We start from the raw sequence: 16,023 nt of genomic DNA, 5'->3' as shown, positions 1-16,023 counted from the left end.
AAAATGATCAAGGGTCTGGAGAACAAGCCCTATGAGGAGCGGCTTAGGGAACTGGGCATGTTTAGCCTGAAGAAGAGAAGGCTGAGAGGAGATATGATAGCCATGTATAAATATGTGAGAGGAAGCCACAGGGAGGAGGAGGGAGCAAGCTTGTTTTCGCTTCCTTGGAGAGAGACTAGGACGCAATGGAACAATGGCTTCAAACTACAAGAGAGGAGATTCCATCTGAACATGAGGAAGAACTTCCTGACTGTGAGAGCCGTTCAGCGGTGGAACTCTCTGCCCCGGGGTGTGGTGGAGGCTCCTTCTTTGGAAGCTTTTAAGCAGAGGCTGGATGGCCATTTGTCAGGGGTGATTTGAATGCAATATTCCTACTTCTTGGCAGAATGGGGTTGGACTGGAAGATGGCCCAGGAGGTCTCTTCCAACTCTTGGATTCTATGATTCTAAGTCCAAAACACCTGGAGGGAGGGAGGGAGGTCCCAAGTTGGCCCAGGCCCATAGAGCCAAGGGTCAGGAGGACAGGTTCAGAGGTTGGGAGGGGGAGTCAGGGGCAGATTTGGGGGCAGCCCAGCCCAGGCAAGGAAAGCACAAGAGGCTTTTTTGGCCTCCCGCTGTCTGCTTTTGAAGGGACCTGAACAGGTGAATGTGTTTGCCCCACCTTCATTGGAAACATCTGCAAGAAGGGGGCCTTCTCGCCTTCTCCATTCCTTCTTTGGTCCTGGAAGCCCCACACTTGGCACAGCTTCTGAATCCCCTCGAGGGGAGCAAGTTGGGCTGCACCCCAAAGCTCATGGAGAGTGGCACTCTGGCCTTCCTTAGAGTGGGTCCTTCACCTGGATCAGATGCTCCTTTAGGGTTCGGACAAGAGCCAGGAACGGTCTCTGGGCACCCACGGACACAGCCTCTGTGCCACCCCCAGGTCTCTTCCTCTCCATCCTGCACAGGTCCAGCCTGTTTGGAGTTTATTATTCTTTGGGGTCTAGTTGCATTTTGGGAAAAGAATGGAAACTTAAACTGTGCTGTCAAAGGCTTTCACAGCCAGAATGATTGGGGTGTTGTGTGGTTTCTGGGCTGCACGGCCAATGTGTTCTAGCAGCATTTTATCCTGACGTTTCGCCTGCATCTGTGACATCTTCAGAGGATCCTTCAGAGAAACTAAAACCGTGAAAATTAGCCTTCCATGGAGCGTGCCTCAGTTTCCGCCTGTTGCTTTCCCGCGTTCCCTTTTGACTACAAAACCAGACTAGGCAGGCAGATGTAGGTCGTGAACATACAAGTTTGCAAAAGGCTTAACATTGCTGTGTGCACACGCAACCTGCGCCCTAATTAACCGATGCAAAGATTAGGCAGAGCCTTGGTTCTGAACTGGCCATCTTTTGATGGAGGAGCAAGGCATGCCTGGAGATTAGAGAAGGATCAGGGAGAGAGAGGTCGGCATTGTCTCAGGCCAGAGGCTCCAGGGAAGTGACCAGGGACACATGGCCTCCTTGCAAGGCATTTATGAGCGTGCCTTTCAAAGGGTAGTCGGAGCAAATCTGGGCGCTTTCGGAGGGGGAGAAATAAACAGAAGGATTTGACTTGCACGACATCCTGTTCTATCGAAACTCCTTGCTGCTTTAACAGCCGGAGAGTCGGGGAGGGAGCAGGCTGGGGTTTTCCAGCAGATGCCACGGATGAGCCACCAGTGTCCAGTCCAGAAAGGGGTGGACAAGGCCCATTCCTCCTCCAGGGCTCCTGGTGTTCTAGAGCTCCCAGTTGAGCCACAGAAACACGCACCAGTTGAAGGCAATTCAGCAATGGCCAGAGTGGACATGGGAGAGAGAGCAATTCCTGAATCCAGCATGTTTTCCAAGTCCAAGTATGCATATTATACAGAGAATTTGCACACATTTGAGAGCATGAGAGAGGAGACGGTTGGTGCCGTTCCAGGATCTGCAATCTCATTGGTTCAAAAGTTCATCCATTTATAGTGTGTGATTGCTGCATCGTGTGGAATAGTGTCACGGGTTGCAGTGGGAGCTGCCCGTCTCCGGGAGGAAGAGAGGCTGGGGAACAGTGTGTGGCTGAGTCAAGGAGACAAAGGGTGGCTGATCCCTGGGGACGTGGATGTGTCCCAAGGGATTCCCAGACTGGGACAATGAGTGGCTGGATCATGCCATCACAGGGGACCACATGGGCCAGACAGTCCTTTGATGGGTGCCAGGATATTAGGACAAAAGGGCGAGAAGGAGACTTCATGGGCTTATGCCTCAGTCAGATCTGGGTCTTTTGTGAAGTGGAATGCCTGGGAATGGGCAAGGCTTCGGAAAGAAGGCTTAGTGTCCTTTGGGGAATTCCAGGCTGTTGACCAGGAGGCCTCCTTAGGTCATCCATCTGGGTCCTGGGTTACCAATACTGTGAGCCAACGAAACCATCCACTGGGTTGGTCTCTAACTTTTCCCCACTCTCCATAGACTTCAAGCCATGTAGTATTTCAGAGTGGAATCCTGCCAATGGGATTTTGGCCTGCATCAATAGGAGCATCGTGTCTAGATCTAGGGAAGTAATGCTACCCCTCTATTCTGCTTTGGTTAGACCACATCTGGAAGATTGTGTCCAATTCTGGGCAGCACAATTCAAGAGAGATATTGACAAGCTGGGCCAGAATCGTATAGGGCTTTAGAGGCCAAGACCAGCACTTTGAATTGTGTTTGGAAATGGACCGGCAGCCAGTGGAGTTGACATAACAGGGGGGTGGTATGCTCCCTGTATTCCATCTTGAAAGGATGATGACTGCAGCAATCTGCCAAACAAGCCAACATGTTTTCTAGGCAGGTAAATGCAGAATATATAGTTTACCATTCAATTTTCCTCGCGCCCACCCCCTGAGCCAGCTTCGTTGTAATTGGCTGTGATGTCAGCAAGCTGGGAGGGGATCCAATGAGGGCCCAGGCCCTGCTTTGGCCGCTCAGCCAATGAGGTGGAAGAGAGGTGGTCAAGAGGGAAACAATGAAGAAATGTCTAGATGGCTGGATTACAAATGACCGGTGTTTGCCAAGTGACCAAGCGATAGCTTGAGGCTCTCCAGCCTGATCAGGGTAATTGTCGTGATCTTTTGAAATAACATTTTTAGCTAGCCTCGAAAGACCAGGTCCATTGTCTTACCATCCTGCAATATTGATTCTATTGATGAAGTTGAGATGGGTTTTGGAGATGGGGAAATGACAAAGCTGGGTGGGGGGAGGAGATGGTTCCTCGCAGATGGGAAGATGTCCTTTGTGTTGAGTGATTTAGTATGTCCAGATACTCCATTGTCCTGGATGGCCTGGCTATCAGAGCCCTCCAAGATCCAGAAAAAGGAGCCATTTATTTATTGTCCATGCAAATGGGTTTTGGTCAAGTGCTTTCTTAGGAGATTATTGGCTCAGGAAGTTTGGAGATTCCTAGAGCCATGAGTTGCTGGCATAGTTCATGAAAAGGTCACTTTGCTTCATAATTTCTTATATAGACACATACACATATAAGGAATGGGGCATGGGGGCATACACAGAGTTCATAGGGAAAGGGGAAGGCATGCAGGGTCAAAGGGGAATTCATTTCGGCCATCCCAAAGTCCATTAAAGTTCACACAAGTTGGTAAAAAGTTCCTAAAAGTTCCTAAAAAGTTCATGAGAGTTCATAATTTAATGATTTATTTATTTCAAAGTTTTATATACCGAGCTTCTCACCTCATTAGAGGGACTCAGCCCAGTTTCCAACCATAAAAATACATACAATTGGTAAAATATCAAAGTACATAATTACAATAAAACACTGGAAAAGCACATATATTTAAAAACTACAGTGGTCAGTCGTCATTCTAAAAATCGAATATACACAGTCTTCCATCCAAATCGTTGTCTCATTCTTCAAAAGCCTGTCTCCACAACCACGACTTCACCTGTTTCCTGAATGTCAGGATTGTTGGGGCGGTTCTGACCTCAGGCAGGAGAGAGTTCCAGAGTTGCGGGGCCACCACCGAGAAGGCCCTGTCCCTCGTTCCCACCAGCCGCACTTGTGAGGCCGGTGGGACCGAGAGCAGGGCCCCTCCAGACGATCTTAGCAATCTTAGCAATATAGAAATATAATTATAATATATTATTATCAGTATTATATTGTATTGCATTATAATATTATCAATATTATATGTGTTTTGTTGTTCATTCATTCAGTCGCTTCCGACTCTTCGTGACTTCATGGACCAGTCCACGCCAGAGCTCCCTGTCGGTTGTCACCACCCCCAGCTCCTTCAAGGTCAAGCCAGACCCTTCAAGGATCCCATCCAGCCATCTTGCCAGAATCCCAGAATACACAGCACTGAATAAAAGCACTGAGTAGCCTAAGTCCATTCATAAAAACAGGAGGAGAGATAGGGAATTATGGGATCATTCCAGCCTGGTGTCCTTGGCAAAACTATGAATTCCCTCATTTTGAACTATCTTTTACAGAGTCCTGTGGGGGGGACAGGGGGGGGGGTCAGGTCACCTCCGATTACAAAACTGCCTTAACCCTGCAGTGCAGATGCATCCGAAGACTCCTGGGGCTCACCTGCATTGTAACCCCTTTTCACCCCTGGAACCCCCCCCCCCCGGGGGACCCTGGCCAACTCACACTCTCTCAGCCTCAAAGGGAGGCAATGGAGAGCAGCCCCTCTGAGAAGGAGGCCGTGTCTCCAGACAGAGAAGGAAGGCCTTTGAGGCTCCAAGAGAGAGATTCCAGGGAAACTTAAGCAGGGAAAGGGTGCCTGGCTTTCTTCAGGGAGCGGAGGAATGCGCGTGGAGGAATAATTATAAGCAAGATATGAACTGAAGGGACGCACATGTGCAACATCCCCCAAGGAATGCCATGCAAATGTTTTCCAGATGAAGCATGTTGGGCTGTGATTAACTTATCTGGGAATGAAAGCGATTTCTGTGTATTCTGGGATTCTGTCCTTCTCATCAGAGTCTTCTCGGGGCTTTTGATGTCTTCTCCTTGGAGGCTGAAGAGTCTTTTGTGGCTTTGGGGCCACACCGCCTGAAGGGACACCCGCTCCTCCTTCCTTCCTTCCTTCCTTCCTTCCTTCCTTCCTTCCTTCCTTCCTTCCTTCCTTCCTTCCTTCCTTCCTCCTTATCATAGAATCCTAGAGCTGGAAGGGACCCCCAAAGGCCATCTAGTCCAACCCCATTCTGCCAAGAAACTTCCTTCCTGGGTTGTTGTAGGTTTCTTGGGCTGTATGGCCATGTTCTAGAAGCATTTCATGTTCTAGAATGCTTCTAGAACATGGCCATACAGCCCGAGAAACCTACAACACAGTGATTCTGGCCATGAAAGACTTCGATAAAACTCCCTCACTCCCACCTGATCATAGAATCCTAGAGTTGGAAGGGACCCCCAAAGGCCATCTAGTCCAACCCCATTCTGCCAAGAAACTTCCTTCCTGGGTTGTTGTAGGTTTCTTGGGCTGTGTGGCCATGTTCTAGAAGCATTTCATGTTCTAGAATGCTTCTAGAACATGGCCATACAGCCCGAGAAACCTACAACAACCCAGTGATTCTGGCCATGAAAGCCTTCGATAAAACTCCCTCACTCCCACCTGATCATAGAATCCTAGAATCCTAGAGCTGGAAGGGATCCCCAAAGGCCATCCAGTCTATCCCCATTCTGCCAAGAAACTTCCTTCCTGGCTTGTTGTAGGTTTCTTGGGCTGTATGGCCATGTTCTAGAAGCATTTCATGTTCTAGAATGCTTCTAGGACATGGCCATACAGCCCGAGAAACCTACAACAACCCAGTGATTCTGGCCATGAAAGCCTTCGATAAAACTCCCTCACTCCCACCTGATCATAGAATCCTAGAATCCTAGAGCTGGAAGGGATCCCCAAAGGCCATCTAGTCCAACCCCATTCTGCCAAGAAACTTCCTTCCTGGGTTGTTGTAGGTTTCTGGGGTTATATGGCCATGTTCTAGAAGCATTTCATGTTCTAGAATGCTTCTAGAACATGGCCATACAGCCCGAGAAACCTACAACAACCCAGTGATTCCGGCCATGAAAGCTTTCGATAAAACCCTCCGTCCCTCCCTCCCTTCCCTCCCTCCCTCCCTCCCTCCCTCCTTCCTTCCTTCCACCTGATCATAGAATCCTAGAGCTGGAAGGAACCCCCAAAGGTCATCTAGTCCAACCCTCTTCTGGACAGATGACCACCCAGAAGGCGACTCCACCAGACTCCCAGGCAGCATCTTCCACTGCAGAACAGCTCTTGTTTTTTTACTTCCTTTCTTTCTTTTTCCAACATAATAATAATAATAATAATAATAATCTTTATTTAATACCCTGCCACCATCTCCCCGTTGGGGAGCTTACATGAGGTCAAGCCCAACAGCATATTAAAATAAAATGAAAACCAAAACACAGCGACAACACAACATGTGAATACAATAAACAATATAAAATGCAGAACAAAATCATACACAATAATAATAATAATAATAATCTTTTATAACCCGGTCTTCTTGACCTCTGAGGAGGGGCTCAGGCCGGCTAACAACAGAGAATCAATATACAAATAAACTAAAGCATAATAACATCATAGTGCATTAATACATTAAAACACATTAAAATACAGATCAAGAATGACATAAAGCCAATTTGTCAAGGTAAATCACAAATTCACCACCATCCGCCTTGTGGTCAACAGATCGATTGATTCGATCATCAATCTGAGAATGCTACGTTCCAGAGCCAAGATTTTACAATCTTTCTGAAAGTCAGGAGGGAGGGGTCAGGTCTGATCTCTATTGGGAGAGAGTTCCACAGCCGAGGGGCCACCACCGAGAAGGCCCTGTCCCTCGTCCCTACCAGACGTGATTGCGAAGGTGGTGGGACTGAGAGCAGGACCCCTCCAGAAGATCTTAACAACCTTGATGGTTTGTAGGGGAAAATCCGTTCGGACAGGTAAACTGGGCCGGAGTCATTTAGGGATTTATAGGTCAGCACCAGCACTTTGAATTGTACTCGGAAGCTAATTGGCAGCCAGTGGAGCTGACGCAACAGAGGAGTAGTATGCTCCCTGTACCCTGCTCCTGTTAGTAATCTGGCTGCCACACGTTGGACTAGTTGTAGCTTCCGGGCAGTCTTCAGAGGCAACCCCACGTAGAGAGCATTGCAGTAGTCTATACGGGATGTAACCAGAGCGTGGACCACCGTGGCCAAGTCAGCAACTGGTCACAGTGTGTGCGCGGACCTGGCGCATGCCTCCTCCCTTGGGCAGCATAGTAGTGGGTGCCTTTGCCTCCTGACAGGCTCTGTGCCCTCTCCTGAGATGCCCTGTGCACACCTGTATCTCCCCAGGTTTTCCTGCCTTCCGGAGAGAGTTGGGTGTTCGTGGTGCACCACGGTGGATCTTGCGAGGAAGGAGGCCTTCCAGGTCCAGGAATCTCTGTGGCTCTTACTTCCTTCCTTCCTTTCGGCTGTTTTCCTTGGGCTGCATTTCAACTTGGCATCGATAACTGGGCTTTTGAGGAGGCGTGTGTGTGTGTGTTTATGTATGCTTTATCGCAGGCCATCTGGAAGGCTTGTTTGCTAAGGATGATTAACAACTCTTAACAAATACATCACCGGCTTGGAGGAAACAGGGGGAGCCAAGGAAAGGCCTGGGAAATGCAGCGCCGCCCCAGCGCTCCCCCTTCCTCTTCCTGGGATTGCTGGAAAAGGGCATCGCTGATCCATGCGCCGGCCCAGGGAGCCTCTTGCAGCCAGGGAGCCAAGGGCGCATTTCCCTGCCAAGAAGGAAGCCAGGTGGGGGTGAGCTTCAGCATCTGTGCTGCGGATCCCAGGAAGCACATTCTTTCTGCCTCTCCATCCCAGGATGGATTTGGAGCTTCAAAGGCAGGCAAACTTGGGCCCTCTCTCCAGGTGTTCGGGACTCCAACTCCCACTGAAATGGCAGGGAGAAAGTTTCAGGAAAAGAGACAAAGAGAGGTCCGGAGGTCTCAAAAGCACGGATTTTATTTCCAGCTGGGACCCTGGAGTGGAATATGTCCAAAAGCATCCAGAGCCCTGATCAAGGGGCTGACTTTCCCTTTTATAGCCTTCAAATGCAAGCAAACAAAGAAATTACAACAGCAAAACAGCAGAGAGGAAACAACCAGGCACATCTTAACACCTCTCAACAAAAGATTGCCCCAGGCACTGCCAGGCCATCCAATGCTAATCAAGGTAGTCAGTTCAAAGATTCACACCTAGCTCCAACAGACAAGAGTCCTTTGTCCCACCCTGGTCATTCCAGAGGTATATAAACCCATTTTCCTAGTTCCAACAGACCTCACTACCTCTGAGGATGCTTGCCATAGATGCAGGCGAAACGTCAGGAGAAATGCCTCCAGAACATGGCCCTATAGCCCGAAAAAACCCACAAGAACCTAAAGAACATGTGTCTACATACATTGGCCTCATTCACTATGTCACCTTAGCATCATATGAATATCAAATTCTACCTTCCAACATGCAAAAGGCATGTCTCTGTGTATTTCTTTCTAGCAGCATCCATCCATCAGGGGCCTGCTTTTGACCGGTCAGGAGGGAGAGGGGGGCTCCTTGTAGAGCCTAGTTGTACCAGTCTGTTGCCAGTAGGACAGGCTTCTCTCTCTCCTGGAATATGTATAGGTAACATGCCCCCCCCCTCTTCAGCCCCCCTCTTGCTGTGCCTGGACAGCTGCTCGCTTGTCCGTTAGCATTCTTTCTATACAGAGAGAGCCTGATTTTTCTATAAATTTCAGTGCTTGTAAAGTAAATACAATTTATACATAAATCAATATCTATTTTTCCAATATCTCCTCATCACCACAATTCCTAACAGCCAGTACACTGTAGACTGTGGCCAGGAAATCAGAAGACGCTTCCTTCTTGGGAGGAGAGCAATGTCCAGTCTCGATAAAATAGTCAAGAGCAGAGACATCAGACTGGCAACCAAGATCCATTGCCTAGTCCAAGCCATGGTCTTCCCTGTCGTCACCTACGGAGGTGAGAGCTGGACCTTCGGGAAGGCTGAGCGAAGGAAGAGAGACGCTTTTGAGCTGTGGTGTTGGAGGAAAGTGCTGAGAGTGCCTTGGACTGCGAGAAGATCCAACCAGTCCATCCTCCAGGAAAAAAAGCCCGACTGCTCACTGGAGGGAAGGAGACTAGAGGGAAAGATGGAGTCCTTTGAGTGCCACATCATGAGGAGACAGCAAAGCCTAGAGAAGACAATTATGCTGGGGAAAGTGGAAGGCAAAAGGAAGAGGGGCCGACCAAGGGCAAGGTGGATGGATGGCATCCTTGAAGTGACTGGACTGACCTTGAAGGAGCTGGGGGTGGTGACGGCCGACAGGGAGCTCTGACGTGGGCTGGTCCAGGAGGTCACGAAGAGTCGGAGACGACTGAACGAATGAACAACAAAGTACACTGTAGAGCACATGCACTACATGGCCACTTTCACTGCCATGGCTCAAGGCTGCAGAATGAGGGGGGGGGGGTAGTAAAAGAGAAGGCAAAAAGAGCTCCAAAAGATGTAGTTTTGCAAGGTCTTGGATGGAGTTTGACCCCACTTTCACTGCCAGGGCTTGGTACTATGGAGTCCTAGGGTGAGCCCTGGCAGTTAAAGCGGGGCCAAACTGCATTCATTCTGTAATGCAGATGAACCCTTTGCAAGAGCTCCTGCTTTGCTCATCAAACCCACTGAGATGGGAAAAATCTCTCCTCCCTCCTTCCTTGCAGAAGCCTCACTCGTCTGCTACTTGGCACAATGCAAACTTGTAAGGCCTTGGCTGCCCTAGTTGGAAGGTCCTTCTGGAGGTTCACAGACCATGCAGTCCTTGAGTTGGAAGAGACCTCAAAGGCCATCTAGTCCAGCACCATTCTGCCAAGCAGGAAGGCACAGTAAAAGCCTTCCTGACAGATGGCCACCCAGAGAAGGCAGGAGAAATCCTACCAGACTCCAATTAACTATTTATTTATTTCGGACATGTATATCCTGCCCTTCTCACCCGCGAAGGTACAATCGGCACTAATTGCATGCCACAAAAACAATAGCAATGAATTGTCGAAGGCTTTCATGGCCGGAATCACTGGGTTGTTGTAGGTTTTTTCGGGCTATATGGCCATGCTCTAGAGGCATTTTCTCCTAGAGGAGACCATGGCCATATAGCCCGAAAAAACCTACAACAATCCAATAGCAATGAAATCACAATTAAAACATTTAATTAAACAATAAATCAAAACATTCAATTAAAAGCTAACAAATCCAAGACCTAATCCACAGCCAAAGTCATAGTCCGAGGTCTGTCATAGAATCCTAGAGTTGGAAGAGACCTCCTGGGCCATCATCCAGTCCAACCCCATTCTGCCAAGAAGCAGGAATATTGCATTCAAATCACCCCTGACAGATGGCCATCCAGCCTCTGCTTAAAAGCTTCCAAAGAAGGAGCCTCCACCACACTCCGGGGCAGAGAGTTCCACTGCTGAACGGCTCTCACAGTCATAGAATCCTAGAATCCTAGAGTTGGAAGAGACCTCCTGGGCCATCATCCAGTCCAACCCCATTCTGCCAAGAAGCAGGAATATTGCATTCAAAGCACCCCTGACAGAAGGCCATCCAGCCTCTGCTTAAAAGCTTCCAAAGAAGGAGCCTCCACCACACTCCTTCTGGGCAGAGAGTTCCACCGCTGAACGGCTCTCACAGCCAGGAAGTTCTTCCTCGTGTTCAGATGGAATCTCCTCTCTTGTAGTTTGAAGCCATTGTTCTGCAATCTAGTCTCCAAGGAAGCAGAGAACAAGCCTTCTCTTCTTCAGGCTGAACATGCCCAGCTCCTTAAGTCACTCCTCATAGGGCTTGTTCTCCAGACCCTTTATCATTTTAGTCGCCCTCCTCTGGACACATTCCAGCTTGTCAAGATCTCCCTTGAATTGTGGTGCCCAGAATTGGACACAATATTCCAGGTAAAGTGGTCTAACCAGAGCGGAATAGAGCATGGGGAGCAGGACTTCCCTGGATTCTAGACACTAGGCTCCTCTTGATGAAGGCCAAACTCCCATTGGCTTTTTTTGCCGCCACATCACATTCCTGGCTTATGTTTAACTTGTTGTCCACGAGGAGGACTCCAAGATCTTGTCCATTGTCAGTTAAGGACATAGTAGACATTATCAATGCTGCACCTGCTGCCCGAATGCCTGGCCCCATGATTTAAGCTTTCTTCTCTAGGGCGAGAGGGAAGGGGCCGATGTGATTTCAGCAGGGAGCGTCTTCCACAGGCAGCAGGTACCACAGGTCCCATTGCCAATAAGTTCTTACGGTCAGAAGGTTCTTCCTGATGTTTAGGTGGAATCTCTTTTTCTGCAACCCAGGTTTCCTCGTGGCCCCGCTGTGCTCAAAGGACCACCAAGCAGGATGTTAGGGGAGGGGGGCTTTCCATGGGACTCTTGTCAGCCCCTCCTCAGCTCTTCTTTGAGGTAAAAGTCTTGCTATTTACACACACAGATTGAGTAAAAGGGCCTCCTTCAAAGATTCTTAAGCCAAATCTGGATGGTCATCTGCTGGGAGGGCTTTGATAGTGGGAGAAAGTTGGGTTGTTGCAGGTTTTTATTTATTTACTTCACTTGTATTCCGCTCTTCTCAGCCAACGGCGACTTTTTCCAGGCTATATGGCCATGTTCTGGAGGCAATTTTTCTCCTGACGTTTCGCCTGCATCTATGGCAAGCATCCTCAGAGGGAGTGAGATCTGTTGGAAGTAGGAAAAATGGGTTTATATATCTGTGGAATGACCAGGGTGGGACAAAGGACTTTTTTCTGCTGGGGCTAGGTGTGAATGTTTCAGCTGATCACCTTGATTAGCATTCAATGACTTGGAAGTACCTGGGGGGAATTTTTTGTTGAGAGTGATTTGGTGTGCCTGATTATTTACTCTCTGTTGTTTTGCTGTTGTGATTTTTGAGTCCTTTAATACTGGTAGCCAGATTTTGTTCATTTTCATGGTTTCCTCCTTTCTGTTGAAATTGTCCACATGCTTCTTGTGGATTTCAATGGCTTCTCTGTGGAGTCTGACATGGTGGTTGTTGGTGTGGTCCAGCATTTCTGTGTTCTCCAATGATATGCTGTGTCCAGGCTGGTTCCTCAGGTGCTCTGCTATGGCTGATTTCTCTGGTTGGAGTAGTTTGCAGTGCCTTTCATGTTCCTTGATTCGTGTTTGGGCAACGTGTTTGGTGGTCCCTCTGTAGACTTGTCCACAGCTGCCTGGTATACAATGGTAGACTCCTGCAGAGGTGAGAGGATCCCTCTTGTCCTTTGCAGAACGGAGTATTTGTTGGATGTTCTTGGTGGGTTTGTAGATTGTTTGTATGTTATGTTTCCTCATCAGCTTCCCTCTGCGGTCAGTGGTTCTCTTGATGTACGGCAAGAACACTTTTCCTCTGGGTGGATCTTCATCTTGACTCTCGTGGCTTCTTCTCTGTTGTCTTGCAGCTCTTCTGATGTCTGAGGTGGAGTCTCCCTTGGCCTGGAGAGCCCAGTTGAGGGGGTTCAGTCCATCTTGGAGAAGGTGGGCTTCGCAGATTCTTTGGCTTGCTTTCCAAATCAGGGAATTCCCAGCCATTTGGAAGTATTCATTGGAATCCAGTTGGTGTTTTTGTGTGCCTGGAACCCCTTTGACCTTGTGGTTGTTGGCTGTTGAGTAACATCCTCTTTTGGTTCAACGTTGTGCAAAGGGAGGAGGCGCAACCTTTGTGCGTGTCATTCTCTATTCTGGGAACAGCTGAGTGGGCAGCTGAATCACTCCCCAGAAGAGGCCACCCAAAGGCCCTCTGCCCATGCCTTGGGAGCTTTGGGGAGAAGGGACCAAGGCCAGACCTTGATCAGGCCTGTGTCCTTTGTGGACCAATGGGGACCCATGGACGTCAGCATTTTCTTAGGAGACTCAGGAGTGGTTTGGCCGTTCCTTCCTCTGAAGCGGCACCTGGGATTCCTGGGCGATCTCCCATCCGAGTCCTAGCCAGGGCTGACCCTGCTGGGCTTCCCAGATCAGGCAGGATATGATGCCTTTGGGGAGCTGAGGCTTAAATGCCCTGTGCTGGCAGGACTGAAGACCGACAGGATGCAGGCTCGAATCTGGGGAGAGGCGGATGAGCTCCCTCTATCAGCTCCAGCTCCTCATGCAAAGGGGACGTGAGAGAAGCCTCCCACAAGAAAGAGGAACACCAGCAAGGGGGCTGCAAGGATGACAAAAAAATCAAAATCATCCGGGTGTCCCATGGGCAACATCCTTGTGATATTGAGCCTCTTTTAGGAGGATCTCCCCAGCCGAGGAGATCCCGAGGACCGCACCAAAGAGGGTCCCTGAACCTTGGCGAGGGCAGCGAAGCCAATTCCAGCAGCAGAAAATATTAAAAATAATAAATCCTCGCCAAAGCGGAAGAAGGTGGCGACCAAAGCGTCTTTATTAGCGATTCAGCTGAGATCGGATGCACTAAGGGAATAATTCCACCACAGGCATACTGCTACAGAATTTACAGGCATTTTTATAGGCAAAATACAGGAAAACATTTCAAAACTCACTCCCTCTTCGGCTCCTTGGCAAATCAGGGAGAGGGAGGCAGGACGGTAGAGGGGCATTGGGTCCAGAGAGGATGATGACATTCCACTGTCCTGTGCCCGAGGGATCAGCCAGCCAAGGAAACTGGTTTTTTTGTTCTTGTGATGGATCAGTGATTAGGGATAATTATTTGATTCAGGTTTTCCCCTTCTAAGATCAGATAAGGTAAAAGGTGAGGCTGAGAAGGATGTTTGTTGTGAAGGAAAACTTGGCAGAGGAAATCACAGTCTGATGACCCCCTCCTAAAGTCAAATAATAACTCCAGGTACCATTGTTCAGGTGTGAGTTCCAAGTAAATAGGTGTTTTTGTGATTCCTGATTGCCTTTTCAGCCCAGCGGGCCGCTTCCTGATCAGCCTCCCAAAGGGCCAAAGAGTTCATGGCTGGGTCAGACTTGTGAAGGAAATACATAGAAGGAAAGTAGATAGAAATTATTTATTTATTTCCGTCACTTTTACCCCGCCCTTCTCACCCCCGGGGGGGGGGACTCAGGGCGGCTTACAGAGAAAGGCACAATTCGATGCTTTGTTACATATACATACATATATAAAAATTATTAAGCAATTACAAATTAAAAATTAAATCATCAATACACAGTAATACTAAAACACAGTAGTAGGCTAATCCTGAGCTCAGCGTTCGGAATTCCGTAAATCCATTCCGTCTTGTCCAATTCCAGCTCGTCATCAAGTCTTTCTTTAACTGCCTGAATGTCCAAATGCCTGGTCCCACATCCAGGTCTTCAACCTCTTCCTAAATGAAAGAAGGGACGTTGCCGATCTAATCTCCCCGGGGAGTGAGTTCCACAGGCGGGGGGCCACCACCGAGAAGGCCCTGCTCCCCGTCCCCGCCAATCTCACTTGTGATAGAGGCGGGGTCGCGAGCAGGGCCTCCCCAGAGGATCTTAGACTCCGGGGTGGGACGTAGAGAGAGATCCGTTCGGATAGATACACTGGGCCGGAACCGTTTAGGGTTTTGTAGGTCAAAACCAGCACTTTGAATTGTGCTCGGAATTGGATCGGCAGCCAGTGGAGCTGACACAACAGGGGGGTGGTGTGCTCCCTGTATGTCGCTCCAGTGAGCAATCTGGCTGCCTCTCGCTGGATCAGTTGGAGTTTCCGAGCAGTCTTCAAAGGCAACCCCACGTAGAGTGCGTTGCAGTAATCCAACCGGGATGTGACAAGAGCGTGGACCACCGTGGCCAAGTCCGACTTCCCAAGGTACGGGTGCAGCTGGCGCACAAGTTTTAATTGTGCAAAAGCTCTCCCGGCCACCGCTGAGACCTGGGCTTCCAGGCTCAGCGATGAGTCCAGGATCACTCCCAAGCTGCAAACCTGTGTCTTCAGGGGGAGTGGAACCCCGTCTAACACAGGCTGTAACCCTATGCCCTGTTTGGCCTTACGACTGACCAGTAGGACCTCTGTCTTGTCTGGATTCAATTTCAATTTGTTAGCTCTCATTGTAGGAAATTCATACCAATCACCCCTTCTCCATCCCACCCACCAGAGAAATTTAATAAAGAAATTATTTTCAAGCAATGTGAGTCCCTGAGCGGGAAAGATGTCCTTGTGAGTCCAAAACGTTAGGCAGAGCTGCCACGCTGGGATCGAAGCTGGTCCCTGGGAAACTACAACTCTCACGAAGGGCAGAAGTCCCAAGAACCAGCTGTTTCCCAAAAGCCTCGTGGGGTCCTTGTTGTTGTCAGTGCTTTGACAATGTGACCAAGACTTGACCCTTGTTGTGTAGTCTGGTGCCCTTGCCCTTTGCAGAACTGTAAGTCACTATCCCTTATTATTTTTTTGGGGGGGGGGGGGGTGCTCGACATCACTTGCAGACGGCCAATTCTCTCACAACAGGATGCTCCTGACACAACAACAACAACAACAAAAGCTGTTTTCTCTTCTTGTTCCCAGTTTTTGCAATTAATATATCCTGGGGGGGGGGGGGGAGGAGTAGGAAGGGGTGCTTTGGAGGGGAAAGCCCCCCTTGCTGGTGTTCCTCTTTCTGGCCCTCAAGGATCGTGGCCCTCCTCCCTCCACCCCCGCAATGTAGCGGATTTGCTCTTGGATGAGAATTGGGCCGAAGGGCCAAGAATAGAGAGAGCGGAGTCTTCTCCTTCCCTTCTGGCAGCCGAGAAGAAGAGAGAGGAAGCCGAGCAGTGGACGCAGCCAGGGACACTCCTCGCTCTCCGGGCCAAGAAAGATGGCCGGCACGAGGCCCAGGGATTCTTCATGGGGACTACTGGGAGGGAGGGAAAGAGACCCCCTGGGCCATCCAGTCCAACCCCCTTCTGCCTTCATGCAGGAAAAACACCACTATTATTATTATTATTATTATTATTATTATTATTATTATTATTATTGTTAAAAGTCTCCCCAACAGAGGCCCATCGAGCCTCTGTTGAA

The sequence above is a fragment of the Anolis sagrei genome, chromosome 3, assembly GCF_037176765.1.
Source record: "Anolis sagrei isolate rAnoSag1 chromosome 3, rAnoSag1.mat, whole genome shotgun sequence".
Lineage (NCBI taxonomy): Eukaryota > Metazoa > Chordata > Lepidosauria > Squamata > Dactyloidae > Anolis > Anolis sagrei.
Note: the sequence above shows the minus strand (reverse complement) of the source record.